Source organism: Sciurus vulgaris (genome assembly GCF_902686455.1).
Source record: "Sciurus vulgaris genome assembly, chromosome: 1".
In the NCBI taxonomy this organism is placed as follows: domain Eukaryota; kingdom Metazoa; phylum Chordata; class Mammalia; order Rodentia; family Sciuridae; genus Sciurus; species Sciurus vulgaris.
In genome coordinates, this window is record NC_136461.1 from 164,798,831 (window position 1) to 164,825,355 (window position 26,525).

Below are 26,525 nucleotides of genomic sequence, written 5' to 3' on the forward strand. Positions count from 1 at the left end.
AGTCATTTATTCCAAATTCAAACTTTGTAATTCCTTACCAAAGAGTCTCACCTAGCAGTTTATAATGGTCCCCAGATCAAGTCTTTTGTGTCTGATATTTTACTACAACAATCAAAATAGTCAAACATGAATTTTAAGAGAACTTGTGCATCCTACTACTCCCTCTTATTACCTTCTGCAGGGACACAAGAGCTTGTCTGTTCTTTATCATCAATTACAGGGTTTTTACAAGAACTTTTTCAATACTAGGGTAGCATTACAATATTCCCTAATGTTATTCCTTGTGCCTGAACACGTCTGATAACTCAGCTTCCGAAGTGAGAGAAGGAAGTAGAAATCATCCACCAGCTTTCTCTTTACTGAACGTTCTGTTTTTTTGAAGATGAAAACCTTTCCTTTGGTAGAAAAATGCCAGTTGGTTCTGACAAACACTTGTGAAACTTCTGTCTTCTTGAAAATAGCAAATATCTAAAAATTCACAAAATTTTTCACAGATTATGAGAAATTAGTTGGGATAGGTGTGCTCTTAAAGGCCACACTTCCTGAGCTCCAGCTCTGCTTTTCCAGCTGTCTCTTCAGCATCCTCATGCGTGAGTCCTGCCAATGCCTCCCATTCCGCTTTTTCAAAACTGAAATCTCCACCCTATCCTCCAACCTCCCTCTCAAAGAAAAGGGCATCCCTCCCTTGCCTTGCACTTGGCTTCAGATTCCATTCCCCCTTGCCATTCACACCCCGTTCTTCATGGGGTGCAGCCAGCTCTTCATGCCAGTAGCTCTTGTTTCTGGCTCTTCCTTTCCATTCTCACTGCTCAGCCCTTTGCCATCTCTCGAATGACCTACCGCAGGCACTTCATTGGTGGTCTTCCTGCCTTCCCTAATATCCTTCACACACTCACCAGCATTATCTGAAATGCAGAGCCTTTTCAGTTGTCTAGAGAACGCTGTCCAGAAACAGCCTGGTACCCTGCTTCCCCCATCCTCCCTGGCATCAAATGCTTCTGCCACCCTGGGAAACTCACTGTTGCTCAAACACGCTTCACGCCTCCCAATCTCTCTTCCTTTGATGATGATGTCCTCTTTCCCTGGAACACCTGCCCTGCAATCTCACTGATCAGAGAACTCTCCTTCTCCATGCCTTCTCTAACTTCTTCCAAGTGATATTACTCTTTCCCTTCTTTGAGCCCCAGGTAAGTGTTATATTTCCTCACAGCAGCCAATGTAATTTGTTTTACAAAACCAATCAAATAATATCATGTCCCTGCTTAAATGTTTAGGGCCTTTCACTAGGACTTAAAGTAAAAGATTAGGGACTTCTAAGTGCAGTGTACAAGGCTCTGCATATTTTGACTCTGCCTACAACTCCAGATCACATGTGAACCACTGTTCTCTCTGTTCTCTATGTTCAGCTCACACAGGCTCGTTTTCATTCTTCAGTTCATCCCCACCCTCCCGGTCCTTTCACTTGTTCCTCCTTCCCGGAATACTTTTCCCACACATCTTCACATTACTGACCTCTTCAGACCCTTGGAATGGCCTTCCATGGAAAAAGGTCTATACCCAGTCACTGTCACAAAAGTTCATTTCCTTTCCAGCACTTCTGAATACCTAAAATTATCTTATGTGTATATTTGCTTTATGTTTCCTGTTGGGCTCCATCCAACAACATGTGAGCCTCTGGAAGGATAGCTTATTTATCATTTGTTAACCTTTGAATCTCAGCACCTAATTCAGAGTCTGATGGTAGTCTCCAATAGCTGTTAATTGAAAGAACTAAATGAAAAGTACAGAACTTGTTGTGTATTATCTTATATTTCACTAAGTTGCGTAGATGTCTATTTTTTCTCCCGAGACCTATAAACTTCTTGAGATGAGGGACTATGCATTAATTTTATTTAAATCTCTCCACAACTCCTACCATATCAGATTCTCATAGTAGGTATTTGATAAAAATTTCTGATTGGAATTGAATTAACTAACTCTATCCTTCACTGTGATATATTGCCTCCAAATATAAAGAGCATTGGGTTCAAGAAACTTTGGCCCAAGCCTCAGTTCTACCACATAAGAGCCAAGTGACCATTATCAAGTTGCTTAAATTCTCCAAATCTCTGATTATACATATAAAAAAAGGGATGTTAAAAAAATGCCTATATCTAATCCCAGGTAGTTGTGAGGTTTAAGTTAAATCGCAGGTAATTTTTGTTCTGATTCAACCACAAACTGCTCAAAGGCAGAGAAAATAATTACTGCTTTTTGTTCTCATGTATACATCACAGCCTCATAGTATGTACACGAAGATCAACCAACAATAACTATCATTTATGGTGTACCTACAATGTGACAGATGCTGTAATAGCCAGATTTTATATGACACCTTATTTAGTTAGTCTTAATTACGTACAGCTCTATATTGGTACTCACACTCAATAGATGAGAAAAGGTGTCTTCCACGGAAGTTAAGAACTTGCATAATGCCATGCAGTCAGGAAGCTGTGGATGCTGAGCCTGATGAGATTAGCCTGTGTGAACAAGTTAGCATGAGTCCTGATACTCACTGATCATTTCTTGACTACCCAAGATCCATTCCTTTCTTGAGACCTCCTCAAGAGCCATCATAAATCCCAGTGTCTCTCAGTAGCCCAAAGAATTCCTGGCGGTTTTTTGCCTTAATTCCTCCCACTCATGAGTCCACTACAGCTAAGAAGTAAGCCCGCAGCCTGGATTTGGTCACATTCTCCAAGGACCCTGGACTCTTCAGCAGGTTGAGGGTAGAAAGGAAGGAAGAAAGCCTTCTCACCAACCATGGTTCCTGTGCAACACTGTTCTGCCATCTGCTGCCATGGGGAACTTCCAGGGCTGCCTTTTCCGATACAGTCTGATTCTACAGTCCTCTTTTCAATACAGTGAATTCCCGAATAGACTTCCAATAAATTGTTTTTGTCATTAAACTGGCCCATTTCTGCTACTAGCCTAAATAAATTCCCAACATGCCAAAAACAAACAATTAATGAATTTTCAAAAAGATTTTCCCATGCTAAAACTTTCAACATGCTAATGAATAAATTGTCCCTATTCACATGCTAGGTACAACATACATCACAAAGAAGAAATGCCACAAGATGGTACATGATTAATTGCCAAATTAATAGTCCAGGCCGTAAATGCTAGTGAAGTCAAGAGAAGAAAAACAACCCAGCAAGTGTGAATGACCTGGGACCATACATAGTTCAATAACTACTATTGGATGAAGTCCTGGGACCATTCCCTAAGGCAAACCTGAGCAAACTAATGAATGCACCTGGTCTTCTCTCAGAGACTCAAAGAGAAGGATGTTTAAATAATTCAGCTCCTAGTCACTTGAAGTACCCTCCTTTAGGACTATGCAATCCATTCAAAAAGACATGCCTGGTGCTAATAAGTACTTTAGCCAACATACCTGTGTCAGGTGACCACAGGGTTCCAGACATCAGGCAAGGTGTCAGGCTCACACAGAGCAGTTAAATTCAGACACCAGAAGTGTACCTTCTGAAGTGGAGATGAGACATTGATAGAAAAGTATGGAAGCACCACACAGCTACAGACAGGACTACCAGAGACTGAGGAGGACTTCAGAAGGCAGCTTAGCCATGCAGCAGGCAGGAGGGGAGACTTGCTAGAGCTTAGGAGCTGGCCAGAACCGATAAAGTAAGAGGCAGGGGAAGGGCATGTTAGGAAGAGGCCAATATAACCAAAACCACCGTGGGGTGTATAGGTAGAATGTGTGAGGCCAGAGTGACAGGAAGTCAGGTCCAGAGGGAAGCAGGAGAGGGACTGTGGTGGGCCTGGTTTGTTAGAACACTAACCTGTGAGGGATATAAAACCCTCAATGACCAGAGCTGAGAATTATGCCCACATGCGGAGGTTGGAGAGGACTCTGTCTCTCAAACCACATGAGCTTAAAGTGAAAAGGGCAGATCCTCTGGAGAATTTTCAGGGAGCTAAATATTAACATGGCTTCACAGTAATCCACTAGGCTTAAGAATGTAATAATCGCTGCCCCTTACTCTTGAAAAGTAAGCTTATTGTGAGTAGAAACCTGGATAAGTTCGATAGACTGAAAGCACCATGAGGCCAGGAACATTGTCCACAATAACTGGCACATAGTAGGGGCTCACCCAGATTTGTTGATTAAGTAGAAGAATGAATGCATCTCATATCTTATTTCATACCATCAATTTCATATGATAAATGCTTTTATTTCCATCTCACAAGTAAATTATATAGTTAATGAAATTTTTGATGAGGAAATATGCAATCAGAATATTATTTATTTTTCTGGACATTGAATAAGAATAAATGAGTCAAAATCTAGATGATAGAATTTTGTCTTTATAAAAGAACTTCTTGACTTTAAGGTATGTAAAAATTAGGACTACTTCCCCAAAAGGACATAAATCTATCATGAAGATGTTTTAGGCCAAGTAAGATGTTGGTTTAAATGAAACCTGCCTTCCTCAAAGTCAGGAGATCAGAGATGGACACATTGAGTTCCAACAAATTAGACTATAATTTCTCTTGTAATGTGTAATGTTTCCTAGAAAAAAAAAAAGTCAACTTTAATGTCTGGTTTCTTTTGCTATAGTGACCCCTACTGTTACTGCCAATACTTTGTTTCTAAGAAAAAAATAATCAGAAAATAACAATATGTTTAAACTCTAATTAAAAAAACAATATAGCCGGGCACAGTGACACATGCCTGTAATGGCAGCGGCTTGGGAGGCTGAGACAGGAGGATCCCGAGTTCAGAGCCAGCCTAGCAAAAGCGAAACACTAAGAGAGTCAGTGAGACCTGGTCTCTAAATAAAATACAAAATAAGGCTGGGGATGTGGCTCAGTGGTTACGTGCCCCTGAGTTCAATCCCCTGTACCAAAAAAAAAAAAAAAAAAAACCAAAAAAAACTGTTACTATAATTTTTATATTAGTATTTAAATTATGAATTGTAATGTTTAGAAAGGCTTAAAGAAAATTTATATAAAATATATATTGATGAAATAGTATCATAAGGGAATAGAATTTCCATGAAAGTATTGACTTCATAAAATGGTTACTACCAGGTGGACACACGCACACACACACGCGCACACACACAGCATTTTAAAAACAAATTCCAAGAATTTTAATACCAAGCTTAGAAAGTTTTAGATACTTTGTCAACTTAACCTACATTTCAATTGCACTATTAAAATAGTGAAGTGTAAAATTTCCATTTTTGAGCAGAATCAAAGCCTATGTGCTCATTTTTGGTCATTGTATAATAAACTTCTAATTTTTTTCTCCTTTACAATGACTAGAAAGGGCCCTGAGAAGACACTGGGCCAATTTCATGGAGTCTAAGCAACTCTCATTTAAATCCACCTTAGGGATTTAAATAGCTCCTCTAGTTCCACAGCTCTCTATAACAGGAAGGTTGACATCACCCTCATGTTGTAAATGCCAGTATTTTTAAAATACTTTTTGTGTTTTAATTTGATTGTAATAAGAACAAAATCTACCTAAAGTTTTCTAGGCTAGGAATGAGCTAACAATACCAGGTGAAGTTTGTTGACTACTTGGTTAGGATGTGACCAGTCTGTACTGAATGCTTAACAAGCATTATTTTACTCAACGCTCACAACAACCTTGAGCATTCTACAACTCTAAGATGTAAACAAGAAAACTGAGTCACAGAGATGTCAAGTAATTTGCCTCAAGTGGAACAGCTAGTAAGTGGTCGATAGTACTACTAAACCCAGGGCAATCAGGCTCCAGAGGCAAGAGCTCAACCTAACATCACCTCAATATATTTTGAAACATGAAGAACAAAATGCAAATCAAAGGGAGAAGGGGAAATTTGAGGAAAAGCAAAGTCAGGTATAAGGGAAAAGACTTTGTATTAATCTGTTGTCCATTACTATAACAAACACCTGAAATAATCACTTTCTAAACAGAAGAGGTTAATTTTGCCTCATGGTTTCAGAGGTTCCAGTCCATAATCAATTGACCATGTTACTCTGGGCCTGTAGTAAGGCCCCTTAGAGAAGAGAGTGCAGAGTGAAGTTGCTCACTGCATGGCCAGAAGTAAAAGAAAGAGGAAGAGACTGGGGTCCCAATATCCTCTTCAGGTTAATACCCCACACTGAAAGGAAGACTTTCAACTAGGCCTCACCTCTTAAGGTTTCCACCACCTCACAATAGTACCATACTGAGGACTAAGCCTTTAAAACATGGGCCTTCAGAGAATATTCCACATGCAAACTATAGCAGGCCTCAACACATCTATGTTCTCCCTCAGCAAACATCTGTGCTCCCCCTGTATCCTTACCCCCATACTCCTGGGAAACAACCAAGTGGGAAACATTCAGTCCAAAATATCAACTTATAAGCCTGAATAAACCCATAGCATTATCAAGTTTTACTTGAATAAAAAACTTGCTTTTTGAATTTTTATATTTTATTTGTTCTAATTGTATATGACAAGAGAATGCATTTATACATTGTGATAGATCATACATAGAGTGTAATCTCTCATTTTTCTTATACATATTGCAAAAAAATAAACACATATAATAAACAAAACAGAAATGAAGAGTAATATAGAATCCACATTGCAAAAAACAACTTCTGATGATGAGCATCAGCGCATTCCACTCAACTGAAAGTATCTTCACATGGCAGTTAAGATGGGGACATGAAGATCAACAAATCCAAGCTTCAATAAGCCCAACTGGAAAATCTCAAGAGTTAGGGCACTTTCCTATGTAAGGATTAAAACCTGAATTAAAAATTAAGTGTCTAAGGAAACTTCCTAGAAAGGTAGACTTTATTTCTATTGGCATTGTTATCCATTTGGAAGAATTTTCTTGATGTCTAGTGATAAATATTGTAACTGAATGCAGTGGGTTCACCCCTTGGTAAGCAAAGCCAATCAGCACAACCAGGAGATAAAAGAGTAAGGAGAAGTTTGTTACTTGCAGTAAGTAAGGAAAACACAGGGTCATTCACAAAGCAGTGTCTCCCTGAAAAAACAAAGTAAGGGATTCTTATTGGCAAGATACATAAACATTCTTGCAGGACAGACTTGTCACATACAGAGGCAAGCATGCTCTTGAGCATGCTCAGTTTGACATCCTGTCTCCTTATTCATCCCATGTTCAAAAAGGGGCAGAGAGGAAACCCCTAAAAGGAGGGTCAGCATGTCCTGGCAAGATTAGCTTGCACAGAGTTTACTTGCAGGTCACCTTGAAAGTCTCTGGTGGGCCTCATGTGAAGCAAAAAGCAATTTTAGACACAGACTTACAGTCATCTAAAGGCGGGGCAGCTTTTCTTTTTCCTGCAAGTTTGAGTGGTTGTCCCCGAATGTATCAGTCTAGTGGCTAATGATATCTATAGAAATATAGATGAATATGTACAGTGAGATTTAAATAGATATGGACATCTATGTCTGAGCTTAGCCTTCCTGCCTGGCCTTCCACATCATCATAAAACTACAGTAATAAGAAAAAGAAAATCCATCAATAATGTGTATTTTGAAGGGAAAGCTGGGCAGGCACTAAGAAGGTTAGGGAGAAATACGAATAAAATGGCAGAGACATTCTATACATGTAAAAACAATTACAATATCAATCAAAAAGTAAAAGTTTCGTATATTAAATTCTGTAATTATCTGGAAGAAGGAACGCAGAGTTCCGATTTAGATCATCACCAAGGACTCCAAAATAAGTAAGGTATATAACCCAGATAGTTTTTCATTGCTTACATATATAGAGACAAAGAAGCCCAGGGAACCAGCTTTTGGTATTTCATTGTTAATAAAATTTGTTCTCCATTAAAAAGAAGAAGAAGAAGAAGGAGAAGGAGAAGGAGAAGGAGTCCAGGGAGACCCTTCTGGGTAGATGGGAGGAATCAGAAACACAAGTGTGAACTCAAGGCAGGTCAGCATACTTTGGGAAAATGCATGGATCAGTTTGCCTAGACAGCAGAGCTCCCAGAGACTGCAGGGTGAGCACTGGAATGGTGGAGCTACGGCTTAACATGAAGTACGCCAAATGCCAGGTTAAAAAGTTAGTGCTTCATTATATTAGTGATAAGATTTTGAAAATTTTTGGTTATGAGCATGACTCCCAAAGTCATATTTTAAGAATCATGATACTAACAAAAGATAGACCATGAAGGACAGAGAGATGTGACCAGCTGAAGGCCACTGTAGTCATTCAGGTATAAGAGTTGAAATAGATTGATTGTGCTGAAGTTTGCAAGAAAAAATACATGAATGTGAGAGATATCGTCAAGATGAAGGTTCAAGTGTTTGGTGAAGGATCCAAGTGTTTGGCTTTAGTGTGGATGCATGGTACAAAGAGCAAGGAAGCAAACAGAATAATGAGCCTGGTAAATCAGTTGTCCTGCAGCCTCAAACTTTCAAAATGGCATCTGATCTGGTTGGAAGGATAGGTGGAGAAAGTGCCTCCAGAAGAGGAAAAGAGAATAACAGCAAAATTGTTAAGAACAGAAGAGCCACAAATTGCACAGAATGTGTTATGATTGGTCGATTTGTTACACAGAATGAAAGGATACTCTCTAAATAGTCAGTAATGACTAGAAGAGCCAAGCCAATTTGTGCAAAATCCAAGCTGTCTGGACCAAGTGACAGAAAAAGATATAGAGGGGGGAAAAGAAAAATAAGCAAAGAGTAAGCTGCCAAGATGCCAAGCAACAGAAGTAGTAGGGGAGCACAGGAGCCTTGGAAGTGACAAACAGCTGTCACCTTGACAAAAGAGAGGAGCTAAGTTAGCAAGGGGGAGGTGCTAGCACAGTTCTTGTGTAGCGTGACCGCAGAACCAACATGTATCATTTAATCACCATTTTAGTGCCATTTCCAGGGGCACAGATTAAGAAACCAGGTAGCCACAAGTCCAGGTTTACTTATGAAGCCAACAGTTTAAATATCAGCTATTTAGCATCTAGGGATAGGGGAAGCAGAGAAATTTAGTGAAAAGAGAATCCAAGCCATGTAACTCATCTCCCAAGCACCTGCAGGCCACTTTACAGAAGTGCTATTTCCTGGTCTTCCCTGCAGCTCTGAAGTTTATCGGTTTCCTGTGCAATGCCCTCCCTGAACTCACTAGTTGCACAAACCACTCACCCAGCCAAGTTCATTATAGAACTTACCACTACTTGAAATTATGTTATGCCTTTTATTTTGAGTACTTTGTTTTCTTCCTTGACCTGGAATGTAAGTACATTATCTTTCTGTTCATCATCATATTCTATTGCTTTGAAATGTTTAAATATTTGTTGAATGGATCAATGGCCATATTTTCACACTCTTTTAAAATTTACACAGAACAGGGTTAAAATTCTGACTCAACCTTAGAAGTTTATAGTGAACATGTTCTTTCTTTCTTCCCATATTTTAGAGAACATCTCATCCCTAGTCTCAGTCCAAGTGACTTAAGAGCCTGACCCCATCTCCAGCTACACCTAATACAGGATAGTTTACTCATAGAGTTCAATCATCCTGCCCACAATGGTTGGTTCATGATGTAGGCAAGTAATAAGAACCCTCAAAAGTTTCTTATTTGAACCAGTTACAAAAGGTAGGTTAACAAGAGAAAAATAAATTTAACTTTATTAACATGAATGTCATTATATATTTGGGAGACACTCAGAGAAAGACTAGTGCACAAATAGGTGGGTTTGAATTTCAGCTTCTATACCATACTTAACAAAGAACAGCAAATTTTTAGTGAAGTAACAAGACCTGAAAAGGACTTCAATCTTTTTAGGGGTGACAACTTGAGAAAAGATCAATAAATGGCAGCTATAAACTATTCAATACATGTTTTCAATGTTAATTCCTCAGACACCATGTCTAATAAGGGTCTAAAGTTGTGTTCAATGGTTAACTGTTGTTCTTTACGTGGGATAGGAAAAGCAGGATATATTTAATCTTTGTATTAACGCAGGCATTCCTTTTAGGCAAATGGAGGGAAGACAGAGAAATCTTTTTGTGTCATTTTTTAAATTGCCCTTAACTCAACATTCCTTCATATTTTGGGGAAGTATATTCTGGTGACTTGGCCTGGAATCCAAATTAGGTCAATTCAGATTTATGCCCAGAATTTTGTCCAAAGCTGTCCAATCAGCATATTCTCCAGGACCTCTATAAGCAGAATATAAGCTTAGAGCAGCCAGCAACCATTTTTGCTACTGCACAGAATGTGGCTGCCAGAAAATGATTCCAAAAGGAAGGGAAAGTTAAGAGATATGAAAAAAGAAACAAATTTCTGATGACATAGTTTTAATCCCTGGATCCAAACAGGCCAAAAATTTAACCTTCTTAACTTTTCAGGAACATGAGACCATCAAAATTCTTAGTTAAGCTAGTTGGGTTGGATTTCTCTCAAGTGCATAGAGAGTCCTGGCTAGTGAAAATTGGGAGTGATTGTGCAAGTCTTATTTCAATTATTTGCAAACCAATGACACTTAACACTGACTGGGTGTGAAACAAATGAATAATAGCTTAAATAATAAAAATAAATGATAATGATAATGAAGTGCCTCACATAATTCACTCAATAAATGGTCATATTGGCTCATGACAGCATTTTTACAAGACACATAAACCAGAGCAGCAGCAGCAGGACAGCTCAGTTTGTAGGACATAATCACCAGGTTCAAAATCAGTCTGAGAAAAGCATTTTGATGTCAGGCCTACCCAGAAAAGACAGGGTTGGTCTCAGCTAAATATGGTGATAAGCACATGAGAAATCTAAAACAAGAACCACACCAGAAGGGAGAAGACAAGTCATAGAGATATGGATTAGATGAAAGATATAGGAGTGTCAAAACTATCCATCAGTTCAGCAAACTACGAAGAGCAGGCTGATGGGAAATTAGAGAGAAGTCAGGTTTAAAATAACAGAGACAGAAAAAAATGAGGTATGGGTAAGGGAAGGACAATTAAGGAGGTGGATGATATTGTAACTGTGTCTTAGTCCATTCTCACTGCTATAACAAAATATGGTCAACTGAATGGTTTAAAGACGATAGTAATCTGTGTCTGGTAAGGCTGGCTTATGGATGGTCCTCTCGCTAAGGCCTCACATGGTAGTAGGAGCAAATTCCTTCCGGCATTCATAAAAGGCACTAATCTTATTTATAGGGACTCCACCAGCAAAACCTAATCACCTCCTAAAAGCCTCTGATACCTACTAACACATTAACTTTGGGTTTAGGATTTCAACATATGAATTTGGAGTAGGAACATAAAAATTCAGACCACAGCAAACCATTTACTCTAATCCATTTTTGGAGACTCTCTAGCCTCATTCACTGGACCAAAAACTTTTTCTGATGTATAGTACCCTGAATTAATTTATCCTACTATTAAATCACAACCAGATATAGACACCCTCTTGAAATATGACTGCCTACTCTCTCAAGTTAAGAGCAAAGAATAAAGCTTTAAAGAGTTATACTGTCTTTGAAAGAGAAAGTAACTATCTGTGCGTGACTTAAGAAAAACCAGCCCTGGAATTTCTAAAAGGATCAGCACAATGTTTAGTCTCCCACATAATTTGACAGGGGCAGCTAGTCATCATATTCATTATTTTTTAATCACCTAAATATTGTTGAGCATTACTGTACCAAGCAATTATCTGAGTAGTCCTCAATGAGAAGATGAATATATTTCTCTATCATTTGTTTAAAATTAACTAAAAATAAATATAAATGTATACATGAGCAAATTAATTTATGGACAAGTATTATCTGATATTGTTTCAAAATAAGACACCACAGAAGAAAACTAGAAACAGCAACTTGAACAACAGAAAACTTCAAAGGCAAAGAACTGTAGAGTTCTTCAGTGAATCCAGCTGGAAGCCAAAACCTCATTCATTCTCTGAACTCCAACTCAAATACCACTTCCTCCAGGGACCCTCTTGGCACCTTCTCCCAAAAGAGTTGCTCTCCCTCTCAACCATGCTTACTCCAAAATCCTACGATATTTAAAAAAAAAAAAAAAATTCTATGATAGCATTCGCTGCTGTCAGATAATTAATTTTTGTTTTTCCCTCCACCTCCATTAGCCAAATTGTGATGTTCTTAAAAGCATGTCACTGTAAATCTAGAACTTAGCACAAGGCCTAGATCTAGGCAGGTGGGAGGCAACAAGGGAACAACCCCTGAATGGATGAACACAGTCTACTTGAAGTGTTCAAAACTGCTACTCTGTTCCAGTAAACTTCACAATTGTCCTGACAGTTAACAATGAGTTCAGTTCACCTAGCTTTTAAAAGACAGAAAGTGAATTAATTATTTTGGCACTTGCAAATCTTGAAGTTTCTCATAATTTAGAAAATACCAGCATCTTGGAGCTTCCAAAGATATCTCCTCCTTGTTGCTTACAGCATGTGAGTTAATTCATGGATGAATGAAAAACATTTTTCTGTTTTCTATCATCTTTTCATATGTTTAGTGAAAGTTAATTTCTGAACTATATGCTTAGCTGAAGATAGCAAGGCTATTCTACTATTATAATATTGAAGAACTCACCCTGAGGAAGCAGGGTTACTGTTTGTTAATATTTTTAGCATTTTCCTCTCTCTATTGTTACCTCATTGATTCAACTAATGGACCAAAATGTTTTTCAAAATGTAAAATGTTATTAAGCAGAGTTCTGCAGAAAGTTGATTCATCTGAAGAAATAGCATAAGAGTTCTAAACTCAATACAATATTAAAGATGCAATTTCTGTGATGTTGTTTATACCTAGAATCCTATAGTGTCAAATATTATAGAAAACTTGAGGGAAAATGTGATGTGAGATCACTTTTGCAGAGCTGTCCATAAGGAATAAGAAGTCTGAATCTACCACTTTTGGGTATGTAACTTGAGCTTCATCTCTCTAAAATAGATTCATATGACAACAAAAAGACATTGTCTTAATGAAAACAACAATGTCTTGGTTAAATTAGAGAGTACATGTGAAATGCAGAATATTTTTAGCTAATACTATTATTAACACTAATAATTTCATTGGTACTAGCCTGGGATTATGAAGAAATTTAAGACTTCAGCTTGAGTCTCAAAGCATCCTGACATACATGTGTAATTGATAAGGTTATCAATCCTTTACAACATCAATGAACTCCAGACTAGTGAAGTGGACGTACAATTTCTGAGTCAGTAAAAATATAATAATACAGAGTTAGATAATGTTAAGAGATGAAAGGACTCTGGCATCTATACTGAAAAAAAGAAAAAGTAGTTTTCTTAAGAGTTGAAATAACTACTTTGTAGAAGTTCCTTCAGCTCAGAAATACAGAACAGAGCTGAGTTTACTACTAACTCCAAACATTGCTGTGGAACTTGCTTTCCTGAAAGATTAGCAAGAAAGAGAAAGAGAGAGCATGCACATGCACACACATGCTTATGTGTTTAATAATTGCATCTTTTTTCATAGAAGAAACATATATTGTAAAATTTTGGGGCCCTCTGGTAAGGTTTCTAGATTTTGCAATTTTTTAAATGGAAAATGTATTTGCAAAAATTTAAAGCAGTAGTTTAGTCTGAAGATTATAAGGTGTTCCATGTCATTACCTAAGCAAAATGGAAATAGAATCAGTCTCTTTTTTGTATTTTTTTATTATGAGACATGATAGTCATGTATCTTTATGGCATAATGTATGATAATTTGATCCATGTATATAGTATATAATGATCAAATCAAGATAATAAGCGCTTCTGTCTCCTAACTCTTTTCATTTGTATGTAGTGGGAACTTCCAGTCATTTTTAAATAAATCATGGATTATTGTTACCAGTAGTCACCCTACTATGCTTCAGAAAACCTGAACTGATTCCTTTTCTCTAGAGGTAGTTTGGTGCCCCTTATCTGACTTCCTTCCACAACCCCTACTCTCTTTCCGTCTAAGCTTTAGTGTCCACTTCTCTACTCTGCATAAAATAACAGGATATGCAACTGAATTTTAATTTCAGATAAACAATTGGTTGCTTTTTAGCATAAGTAGATCCAATGTATACCCCCCAGGATTGGTGTCTTAGAAGGCAGGGTACTGGACATCAAATTAGCAAGGTTAACCCTGCCCCAGAACCTGTGGTGGAAGGGAAGTTGAAGTCTGCCAAACATCCAATTAAATGAGACTTTCCAAAAAGAGGTCATGAAGAATTGGGGACACAAACATCACAAAGTCTTTGGCTGAAAGAGGCTGCACAGCTATCCTTGACTATGACCTCTAGCCTTGTGAGATCACAAGATGTCAAAGAACTTCAAGATTTGCATTGTTGACACACAGTTGTTCTCAATAAACGCACTTTATTCAATAATTAGAAACAAAAGTAGCATTATATTTTTAGAGTAATTATTTTCTCAAAGCAAATGGCATTATACTCTGTATTCAACCGGTACTGAAAAGTTGGCAGTTATTACAGAAAGACCCTTAAGTTCACTGCTTGCTTTAATATCTTTGTATGGAAGTCTTAAAAATAATTTTCTTATCTATATCTAAGCTTCTTTGCACCCCTGCTGATGGTATGACTAGAATCTTTCAAACCTATTTTCCCCAGTCCTTTAATATTCTAAGTGTGCAGAAGTCGAGCTTAAGATTAAATTGGAATTGAGATTAAATTCCCCGAATGTTTTCAGCATTGCTGAGTGCTGTCATTCTCATCACTGTTCAGCACAAATGCCATTGGGTAAAGTAATTTTTTTAAAAAGGTGAAAATTTTGCAGCCACCAAATGATATTTGAGACGTGGGGTTGTAACGGTGACAGAGCTTGAAGCAGTCTTACTCGCTATGACAGAGTATGTAATGCACCTGAAATTGGGACCCGTGTAGGGACTAAGAGTTTCAATTTTCTGAGCTTTATAGAATTCTGTATTATGTTTGACAGCTCTGTTTCACACCAATGGTTGGTTCCATAATGCTAACGAAGTACAAAGATGAGAAAATGTCACACAAAAAAAGAAAGAATGCAAAAGTGTATGCAAGCTTCAAGCACATAAAACATAATTTCCTATGGGAAATTACCATTCTTCATATTGTTATGACATTTTCAGCATACTGCATCTGCAAAATTTGGCTCTCACACATAACACATATTGAAAAGTTCATTCAAGGGTATATATTGGGGGCAGGAAGGAGTGAGGCCAAACCTGTCAGGGATCCCCCATGCATTTTGAGTCTCCTTGCCTTCCTCTGCTCCCCCTACATCTGCTCTTAAAATCCAAGATTATCACATTCGCAGAAGAAATGGGTTATTTTCCTCATCAGGTAAGAGGAAGTTCTATCAAGCCTGAATCAGATGACCAATCTCATTGGTCACCCCCTCCCTCTACTCCCTGGCAACAATCATCTATAGTAAGGAATTGAGATGTCTATTCGCATCTAAAAATTAGAATCCAGCTCCATTTCTGGTGGCTTTTCTCTCTCCAGTACAGTTCTTCCTTCCTCCTCCATCCCCCAACTCAATTAAATTACTGGTGGTGCATGTAATACATCACCCTTTAAACCCCACAATCCTCCTAACGGGAAGGTTCAAAAGGACATGTAAGATTTCAGAATTTTGGGGTCTACTCCAGGCTGCCTCTGCCCTCTCTTCCTCTTCCAAGTTTCTTCCAGCTTCTTCCAAATCAATATTGGCACTGTAGATTTCCCTGGTTTTCTGGCCTCCTGATTCGCAGCTGGTCTCCTTTTTCATGTGCAGCCATTTGTCAAACTGATTAATTACTAGGAGTTACTCCTTGAACTTGGCCTCGGGGTCCTGTCCTGTGAGCTCTTCCCAGAGGCAGCCCTGGGAAGAGTTTTCTGTTATTGCCTGGGTCTTACTTTCTTGGTGTCACCTTTCTGATCCCCAAGGATTAGGGTGAGCACCTGTTCTCAAATCCCTATCAATAATGTCTCATAATTTAAAAATGGTTTTTAATGCACAGTCTATTGTGATATGCAGAGAACTGGTTTTAAACTCAAGTAAGGGTTCAACATTCTGACTCGGGCCCTAATTAGACACAAGATCTTGGTAAATTTACTTTCCTGATCATCTGCTTATAAATCTGAAAAATGGGAATACCAATGCTTACTTATAAGAACAGTGGGTAAAACAAAGATTCAGCTAGTATATATTGAATTGTGACTCCAAAACTGGGTTTTCTGATTACAAAATACATTATATTTTATAACTTACTCTCTCACACCTTTTCAGGAAGAATGAGGGAATGGAAACTCCCTATTATCCATCAGCAAAATATGCTATTTTATATCCAGATGAACATTTTTTGGCAATATTATTCAAGTACTCACTATAATTCAATGGGAAAATTTTTACTGTGTTACATATCATTGCCCCAGTGAAGATATTTGTTTAAGAAATTCCTTGGTCTCCTGGGTTTCCTCTTTTAATGCTATTATTAAATGTAATTGAAATCTACCTACAAATAAAAAGTTGTTCATTATTGAAGATAAAGGTATTTTATTTTAAAAGATACAGACTGCGTGCTGCCTATGGGTATGTTTATGTGATTGTTCAAAGTCACTAAATTCAGATGCATGACAGAGATCTGTTCTCTCATACCACTTGTGTGTCCCCATCTGTGCCACTCAAAGGGGCACAGAGGTAAAGCCATTTGGTAAGTCAGGCTTCCACAGAAATCCTGGCCAAAAAGTACATCAACCATAGCATGTAATAATGATACAGTGATTGGTTACACTGCTCAGCTGCCAAAGAACTACCTTCCTGCAGTCCTTTCAAATGCTTAAGGGAATCCCAAGTGTCTGGGTTCTAGGCACTTGTCACCAATGACAGACGAAGCCCTCGGGACTCAAGTCATGGCCAGAAACGCTGCACCATATTCCTTGTTGAGAAGCTATTCCCAGAAACACTTCTTAGAAAGTGGGTTTCTCAACGTGGAAGAAATCCAAAATATATTGCTGTTGCTATTTATTGATGTTGATAACTGTAACAACCATATACATTATGCTATAAATGTTTATTTTTTTATAAGTGCCTTCCATTAGCTCTCCATCCCAACTATAGGTATTTAAAAGCTTACTTTATAGGGCTATAAAAATTGGGACAACAATAATAATAACTTCCATTATTGATCATGTAGTATATACCAGACATCTTTTAATGTAATCCTTACAACAATCCTAGGGTTGGGAGCTATAGTTATTTCCATTTTACAAATAAAGAAACTGAGACAGAGGGTAAGTAGGTAGACTTCACAGCTAGTAAAGTCAAATTTAATTTCAGGTTTTTATTAAAAGTGTACAACTACTAATCAAAGCATGAGTGTCATTTTGGTCATTTAGACAGCCAGGTCATCCTCAATAGTCAATGCAAAACTCAAATCTGAAATACCTTTTGGGATCAGGCAGATATACAAATGAGTGTCTGCTATTAAAATGAAGGAAATGGTAGGGCCTGTGGCAGTACTGGAGACTATGGGTCTCCTCTTAAGACACTCACTTTCAATATTTTTAACACTGTAACAATCACACCAGACATATTCAGTGGCCAAATTCAATCTGCAGATGCTATAGTTTGGCTCTAGACTGTCCCCGACAGGTCCCTGTGTTACAGGCTACATACTCAGCTCCATACTATTAGGAGGTGCTAGAAACCTCTAAGAGGTAGGGCCTCGTCAGAGGTTTTAGGTCATTGGGGTGTGCCCCTGAAGGGGTCTGTGGGACACTGGGCTCTTTCTCTTTCTCTCTTCATGTCCCAACTGCCATGAGGTGAACTGCCTCCTCTGCCAGGTGCTCTTGCCATAAGGTACTGGGCCACCACAGGCCCAAAGTAATGGAGCCAATTGGTCAAGGACAAAAATCCCTAAAACTGTGAGTCAAAATTAACCTTTTTATAAATTGAGTGTACCAGATATTTTGTAATAGTAAGGGGAAAATAACTAATACAATAGACAATATGATTAAAACACACATCTCTAGACTTATTTAAAAAAAACATCAACCAGGGAATACATTTGGAACATTCTTCACCATGTAGAAATAATGACTATGACCAATGGAAATAAACCAGGTATAAAAATCAAAGAGTAAAATTCTTTCAAGAAAGATTAGCAAAGAATATCTATATGATTAGAAACAATTGGAATAGTTTGATTAATAGAGAAGTCAAGAATAACCAAGGATCTTAAAGAACAAAATTGCATAAAATAAAAATTGACTCAAAAAATTACAATTACAATAATGAAAATAATATTGATTAGTTTGTAACATCCTATAATAGAGTATATAACTAAAAGCCATGAAATTTACTAGAGAATTATGGATTTTATATAAAATATTTACAATAACATGTTGCTACTACAACATGATTTTACTCCAGAAATACTATAAATGGCACTAATTTGTAGTTTATAAAATCTATGAATAGCTGCCTTTTTAACACCTAAATATTAATACTTCAAATGTTATAGAACATTAGCTAATAGTAGACATGACCAGCATCTTCATTTCATGTGATCTCTGCAGACGTGATATTCTTTTTTTTCCATAATAGTTGAAGTCAGCAGAGGATGAGGCATGGTTCCTGAAGTTATCAAGTTAATGACTGTTGGCATCAGGGTTGTGTAAAGAAAACTAGGTTTGAGAATTTGCCAAACTAAAGAAAACTGTGGGAAGACTCCTGGATTCTCACCACAACAAAGAGCAATAAGCATCAAAACAAATCACAGGGAAGGTACCTGGAGTCACCTGGGGAAAAGATAACTTTTTTTCATTGCCCTGAAAGGAAAATTAACTTAGTATATAGTACAAAATTATTACAGGAAAATAGATCTATGAGGAATAGTCTTTAAGGAAAGATTCTCTTTTCAAATTATTAAATGTCATTTATGTTGGGGCTCAGAAAACCATATTTCAAGTAGGCCAATTCAGCAAGCTGAGTACTTTGAACTAGAAAAATCTGGAAGGCCTAAGAAGTGAAGTCACTATGTGACCTTCCCCTGCCCTCCTGTCAACACCCCTTTTTCTCCTCAAAGCAAGTCATAGATCCCAGAATTCCTCTTCCCCAAAATGGGTCATTGCCACTCTGGAAAGCAGTATGGAGAATTCTCAGAAAACTTGGAATGGACCCACCTTTCGACCCACCTATCCCACTCCTCAGTTTATACCCAAAGGACTTAAAATCAGCAAACTACAGTAACACAGCCACATCAATGTTTATAGCAGCTCAGTTCACAATAGCTAGATTGTGGAACTAACCTAGGTGCCCTTCGACAGATGAATGGATAAAGAAACTCTGAATTGGAGAATATCATGCTAAGTGAGATAAGCCAATCTCAAAAAACTAAAGGACGAATGATCTCACTGATAAGCGGATGAGGACATATAATGGGGGGTAGGAGGGGTTAGCGTTAGGGTTAGGGTTAGGTTTAGGGTTAGGGATAAGGAGGGTGGTAAGAATGGAGGAAGGAAGGACTGTATAGAGGGAAAAGAGGGGTGGGAGGGGTGGGGGGAAGGGAAAAAAATAACAGAATGAATCAAACAACATTGCCCTATGTAAATTTATGATTTTTAATAAAAAAAAAACTCTGATATATATACACAATGGAATATTATTCAGTCATGAAGAAGAATAATATTATGACATTTGCAAGTAAATGGATGGAATTGGAGAATATCATGCTAAGTGAAATAAGCCAAGCCCAAAAAACCAAAGGCCAAATATTTTCCCTGATAAGTGGAAAATGATATATAATGGGGGTAGGGGGGTGGGAAGTGAGAGAAGACTGGAGGAACTTTGGATTATATAGAAAGAAATGAGAGGGAGGGGGTATGAAAAAATGGTGGAATGAGACAGACATCATTACCCTATGTACATGTATGATTGCACAAATGGTATGAATCTACATCGTGTACAACCATAGAAATGAAATGATGTACCCCATTTGTGTACAATGAATCAAAATGCAGTCTGTAAAAAATTAAAAAGATAAATTTTTAAAAAATTTAAAAATCACAAATAAATAAAAGAAAAAAATAAATAAATTGGAATCTCTCTCACCAAAGCAAGCCATAAAAACTAGCAAGATCACTTTCTTCCTTAGCCCTTCTCTCTTGAAGAGCTTCACTCCATAGGAGTCCTATCCCACACCACACTAATGGGAGGAAGGAATGTTACACAAAGTCTAAGAGGAATCTAAACAGACAGGCCTTGCTGACCACCCTCAGTCTAGTCCCATTGGATAGTGTGATTTCGTCTACTTACATTTCTATACGACTGTCCATTCTTCATCAAATCGAAGTGTAAGAATGGACAGTTCTCCTTGATCTTGGAATCTTCATTTCTGAAAGGTCCTGTATCTTATAAAATTTTTATTAAGTACATTTGTTGTTTTTCTCTTGCTAACCTGTCTTTGCTATAGGAGTATCAACTGTGTCCCTTATGATGGATAAGGGAAAGTATTGCAACTTTCCACTCTTACACTTGACAACCATCACAAGGAAAAAGACATTTTGTAACAAATCCTAATCCAACAAAGGAACAGAATCAGGCTTTGAGAAGTTGTTTCTATCTGTATTTTAATCATATACTTCAAATCAATTTTGTAAACTTGAATAGACATTTTATTAGAAACGTGAGGCTACTTACCAAAAAGATGCCAGTTCTGAAAAGCAAACATGGGAGGTACAGAATATGATGTCCCACAATATGAAGAACTGTAGAGCTGAAGACAATTAGGAAGATGCAGGAGAGCCTCTGCTTTCCCCCTATTTGCCCAAAAGCAGAATATGACTTTGCAAAGGCAAAAGGTGGTGCCCCATAACCCTCAGGGAGAAGGAAATTCAGTGGCTACTGAAGACAACTTTAGTCCTTTTTGTCTGGGCATGGTCCCCAAGGAATCCACATTAACAAGCTTTTCTAACTAGCCTTGTCTGCCAGTTATTACTTTTCTCCCAACTTGCCACCCCTCTAGGCTCAAATCCCTTTTCTTTGTCCTATCACTTCTGGAAAAACTCACTGCTCTTGGTTGAAGACACTATATAAGCTGGAACTCAAAACCATCTCTTTAAGAATTAGTAATTCTCCAAGCATTTTCCCACGTACACGTGAAATATATGTTGATGAACCTGTTTTTCCCTTGGTAAACTTTTGTTACAAGGGCCCGTTCCAACTAGCAGCCAGAAGTGCTGATTTTTTAAAAAGTATTTCTCTTCCCCTACAAAAATCACCCCTACAGAAAATAAAACTTTCCTTTGTTTCCTAAACACAAATCACATATTTTGAGTTAGACAAATCAAATGGAATCAAACAGAACTAGTCTTGCATCCCAAGTGTATGATTTAATCCTCTGACTCCCAGTTTCCCCTTTTAATAAAATGGAAATGGTGACAGTTATGGAGTCATATACACTAAAGGAGAAAACAAAACTGTCTATCACAATACCTGGATTAGACTAAGCAGCGTACAAATTAATGCATGCCTTCTTTCATGGAATAAGTGCTAAAGGACCCAATCTTATTCTCAGTGTCAAGGAATCAAAGACAAACAATTCAGAACAAGCTCTGCCTTCATAGAACTCACATTCTAGTGGTGAATATGGGCAAAAGGAGGGGAAGTGGTATGAGGGTAGGAAGGATAATAGAGTGAAACAGACATTATTACCTCATGTACATGTATGATTGCATAACCGATTTGATCCTACAATATGTACAATTAGAAAAATAAGAAATTACACTCCATTTATGTATGATCTATAAAAATATATACATCCATTCTAATGTCATGCACAACTAATTAGAACAAATTTAAAAATTAATAAAAAAGTAAGCATACTATATGAGAGAGCATACTACCATTTCAAATAATAAATGATTTGAAAAAAAAATCAAGGTAAGATAATAGAGCAAAGAATGAGAGGAGTGGAGGAGAGCAGGATTCTTTTGGATGGAGTGGTGATGAAAGGTGTCTCTGAAGAGGTGATATTTGAGCTGGAGCCTGAATTATGCAAAGAAGAGAGCTCTGAGAGATCTGAGAACAGAGCACTCCAGGCAGAGGGAAGAGCAGATGCTAAGTCCTTGCACCCTGGAATAAATTTGGAAAAGCGAAAAGAAAGCCTTGCAGCAGGAGCACAGAGAATGGGAAAGCAAAAGGAGAGGAGGCTGTTGCAGCAGCTTATGGAAGTCCATGTGATGGGATTTGGGGAATCTTCTAAGCATCACGGTAAGGCCATTACATGGTTGTAAGCAGAAGGGTGACAAAGTTGGGTGGCTACGTTCCTTGAATCGCAACTCTATCAATCATTAACCCTAACCATCTCGTTCAGATTTCTGAAGTCTGGAAGAGGTGACCCAAGTTTGGCATCCATTACTGGCATAATTGTTCATTCAATCAGACATTTGAATGTGTGTTACACCTACATACAATATGTTAGATGACTCCATAAATCAGACTTTCATTATCATGTAAAACTTAGCATATATTGCCTATACTCTATGGAAATGATATTTACCCTAAAGTGAAACAGTAGACACAAAACACATAAAGAAATCAATTTTTAAGTGTGTAAAAGAAGTAACCATGGTCCTTTGTCTCTTCTTTCTACATGCTGAGATCCATTAAATGACTGAAGAGAAAAGAATCAAAGGAAATTTGCAACACTAACAAATATGATAGAGTTCTTTAGTTTTTTTTTTTTTTAATGTGTATTTGTCCTTTCAAAAATAAATCTTTACTACCTGAGGAGTAAAAAAAAAAAAGAAAGGCAAATGGAAAAAACTTGCCAGGCTGCATGATTTTGGATTCTTAAATGTTAAGAAGAAATGAATAAATCTTGATACACTTTATTCATTTAACTAAAGAAAGAAAACTATAAGACCTTAATAACATGCATCAATGAATAGGAAAACAACTGCAAATTACCTGATTTGTTGGATTTGAAAGTATGGAAGTAAGTCCAATCTTAAGTCAAAACTATTACATTAACAGTACAACATCATTCAATAAAATGTTAAAATGCACTCCTGTTCCCAATCCAGAATGTGCCCGAGCCAGCCATCCAAACCAACATATGGTGTGAAGTGTTGCTAGAACATGTCCATCTTTGCCCATTCACAGGGAACTCTTGAATGTCTCACTGGGAAGCCCCAGCTCTGTTGGAAGCAATGGGCCTGGATCTCCGACTACACATTCACAGGAAGAATCAAGCTTGGGAAACCCTCAAAGAGGGTTGCTTTTTAGCAGCACTACAAACAGACCACAATGTACTACTCTTGCCCACACAGATTTGGATAAATCTTTCATGACTCTCCCACCTACAAAATGGGCTCTGAATTAATTTCAGTAGTCCTGGAATATATCTAACTACAGATAAAAATTTTTTGAGATACTGTATTCATGAAAACTGATGGCAAACTACAAAAACTGTATTTGTTGTTTGGTTAATTCAGAAAAAAAGACTAGGGCCTGGGAGTGTAACTCAGTGGTAGAGCACTTACCTAGTATATGTGAAGCACTGGGCTCAATCCTCAGCATCACATAAAAATAAATAAATAAAGGAATTGTGTACAACTAAAAGAAATATTTAAAAATGAAAAAAAGAAAAAAGACTCTTTCAGTCAAGAAACCAAAGATCTGCTGTAGCATTCTCAGGTTTATAAGATCAACTCCGTTATTAGGTGGTAAATAAGAAGCTACTGGTTATGCAATAATAGTAGCATAAAAATAATGGCTAATATTTATTGAACAGTTTGCCTCATGCATTATTCTAAACACTTACCTATACTATCTCATTTAATTATCAAAATGTCTCTCTTGAATAACATTGCACTCAAGCACATGATAGGGTAGATGTATATTAGTGAAAAGGAATCATCCAGATTGTGTACAATTCCCAGAAAAATACTGAAAATTATTAGCTCATCTCAGCATTGCTTTGTATTAACTACAATACTGACCTAACACCATCTATAAGATATATAAGTTCTTACATATCTTCCTTATTTACCCTTCCCTAGTTGGAATTTACTTTTTTAAAAAAATCACACTTATGTGATTATGAATGAAGGATTTCATGCATGGTACACATATACATAGTTATACACCCAGTGATCAGTTCATTAATCTCAATGAACTCAGAGCAGAAAAGGGCAAAGACAGTGACCAAATTCTTGTTCTTCTGTTCATTCATTCATTCAGCTACTATTACCCAAGCTGTACTATTAAAACCAAGAAGACCATATCTGACTTTGCTGTTAGTATAAACTTAATGGAAAATCATAATTGCTCACTCATCAAACATAACACTTTGAATTACCTTGAAAGTGCTTGGGGGAAAAGCAATTTATCTATCAGACAATCTGGCAGTATCATACATTGTAAAACATAACAGTTGTTGGTTTAAAGTATGATGGGGAAATAGCATTTTCTTGGCCTTCTTGAAGTGTGTGGAATATAAAGGACAAATTAATGTGAGGGGTTATTTTGCCTTTTTTACTTAAACATGTGTGATATGCACTAAGACATTTAAGAGCACTTTTATTAAAAATGGCTTTTAACTCATTTAAAGATAGCAACTATAAGAATTAATGATGTTATGTGAGAGCAAATTAAAAATATCCATTCAATACTACATCCTGGCTCTCAGAGTGGGAACAAGAGATATTTTATGGGTGAGCATTGTAGTTGCCCTATATAATATCACCTTCAAAAGGTCCATTTATCATCTCCACCTGGATGACTCCTATAACCATCTATTGTAATAAATAGCACTTGCTATTATTTGTCCTAAAGTGACCCCCTTTGAGTTTTAAGATTTGAAAACATTAATGTCCTAAAATTTGGTGTGCTCATTTGTATGCAAATTACCCATATTTGGTGTGCCAGTGTGTATCTATTTCGAGTATATTAGGCAAGTACATAGGCTGCAATCATATTTCCTCCAAGTCATCACTTTTTTATCATCCACTTGTGGGATCACTCTAACCTTGATTGATTTGATTCTTCCCTGAGTTTTTCTTGTACCACTATGTCTTTTTAAAGTGGCAGCTACCCTACATAAGACCTTCTGCAGGCACATAGTTACAGTTTTGTTTAAGCTAGAGTAATGTTCAAAGAACTTTAGAAAAGCAATAAAGACAGGGACCTAAATAAAAAATCAAATCTGTTTACTACCAGAGCAGATAAGGGTTCACATCCTCTTATTCTCACATACTCAAAACACAGATATTCCTTGCAAGAAGCTAACTCCCTATTTCATTGCAAATCCCTGAAAAAATACACCATGCATTTATTTTTTACCTGATGTGCATAGCACAGAGCCCTAAAACAATTTAAGCAAGACAAATTAGTGTTAATTATAATATTTTGAAATAAGCATAGTACATATTCCACAAAGAATCCAAAGGATCCTCTTAACCTAATATGTCAACTATATCAAAGCAAAGTTCTTAACTGTTTGAAATGTTACTTAGTCTCCCTGATTCCATAGTTTTTAAATAAACTGGGAGATTAATAAAATGTCCAACAGTTAAGGAACAAAAAAGAAAGGAAGTCAACCGACTGGAGGTTTTACAGGCTACAGTCACTGGCACTCTCCTTACTCCACCCTCCCCTGTCCTTAGCTGGCTATGAACTTGTCTGCTTATAGCCCATAAAAAGAGCAGTGTAACTGAAAATATGTCAATAGGACTGACCTTTTGTAAAGGAAAGACTTCTTACAAAATGGAAACCAGACTCATTTGATTAAATAATTAAGGAAAACCTAATGGAATTTTGGATTTAAATGAAAGCCAAGAGATTCTAAAAGTAACACTGGATTAATGAAATCTACTGTGACCTTCTCTCAAACTAAGTCCACACTTCAGAGAAGCAATTAAAAGAGCTCACAAAATGTAGCCTACATAGCTAATGCCACAGAAGGCAAGTCTGAGGAATTTACAGGGTAATAATAAAAATCTCTAATAAGTTGCTGCAATTGAAAAGGCAAGAAGACAATCAATGGGGTTAATCACTAGACTGCAAAGTACAAAATATTTGCTAAAATGAAAACCAATTAAGCTCATGAAGCTTTGATAAAGGCAGTCCTGATAGGGATTAATAAAGTATAGGACCTCATGTAGATTCTCAATTCTGTCAGGCTCACTTCTCCTTAGGAAAGGAGAGTACTTACCACAAAGAGTGTCAAATAGTGAGGATAACAAGGATGGTCTCTACAATGACTGGTCAAATCTGCTGCACTGGTCCTCCCTATAAGAACCTGACACATATGCTTCCCATCCCTTCTTCAATAGTGTGTTGTGTGGAGCAGAAACTCCTAGATTGGTTTATCCCTAGATGATCAGAGAAGTGATCCTCTGCCCTTCAACCTTTATTGACAGATAAAGATGATGAAAAATGCATCTTTGTTTTCTAGTTAGCAATCCATTCCTTATGCAAATGAAAGCATATGGCCCAGGAACTCAGTTGTTGAACTGATAACTGTGCCAGAAAAATTTACAGAAAATAACTTTCCTTCTAGGTTT

The 26,525-nt window shown here is 37.3% G+C and overlaps 2 long non-coding RNA genes across 4 annotated transcripts in view; both read right to left on the reverse strand.

Moving 5' to 3' along the window:
* LOC306663595 overlaps positions 1–26,525 on the reverse strand; it is a 404,268-nt gene that overhangs the window by 311,935 nt on the left and 65,808 nt on the right. The gene's annotated exons all lie outside the window — the stretch shown is intronic.
* LOC306663604 overlaps positions 1–26,525 on the reverse strand; it is a 49,602-nt gene that overhangs the window by 933 nt on the left and 22,144 nt on the right. Inside the window, exon 2 of the long non-coding RNA XR_013764475.1 lies at positions 2,798–4,573. This is a non-coding gene — a long non-coding RNA (uncharacterized lncRNA). The remainder of the gene's footprint in view (positions 1–2,797; positions 4,574–26,525) is intronic.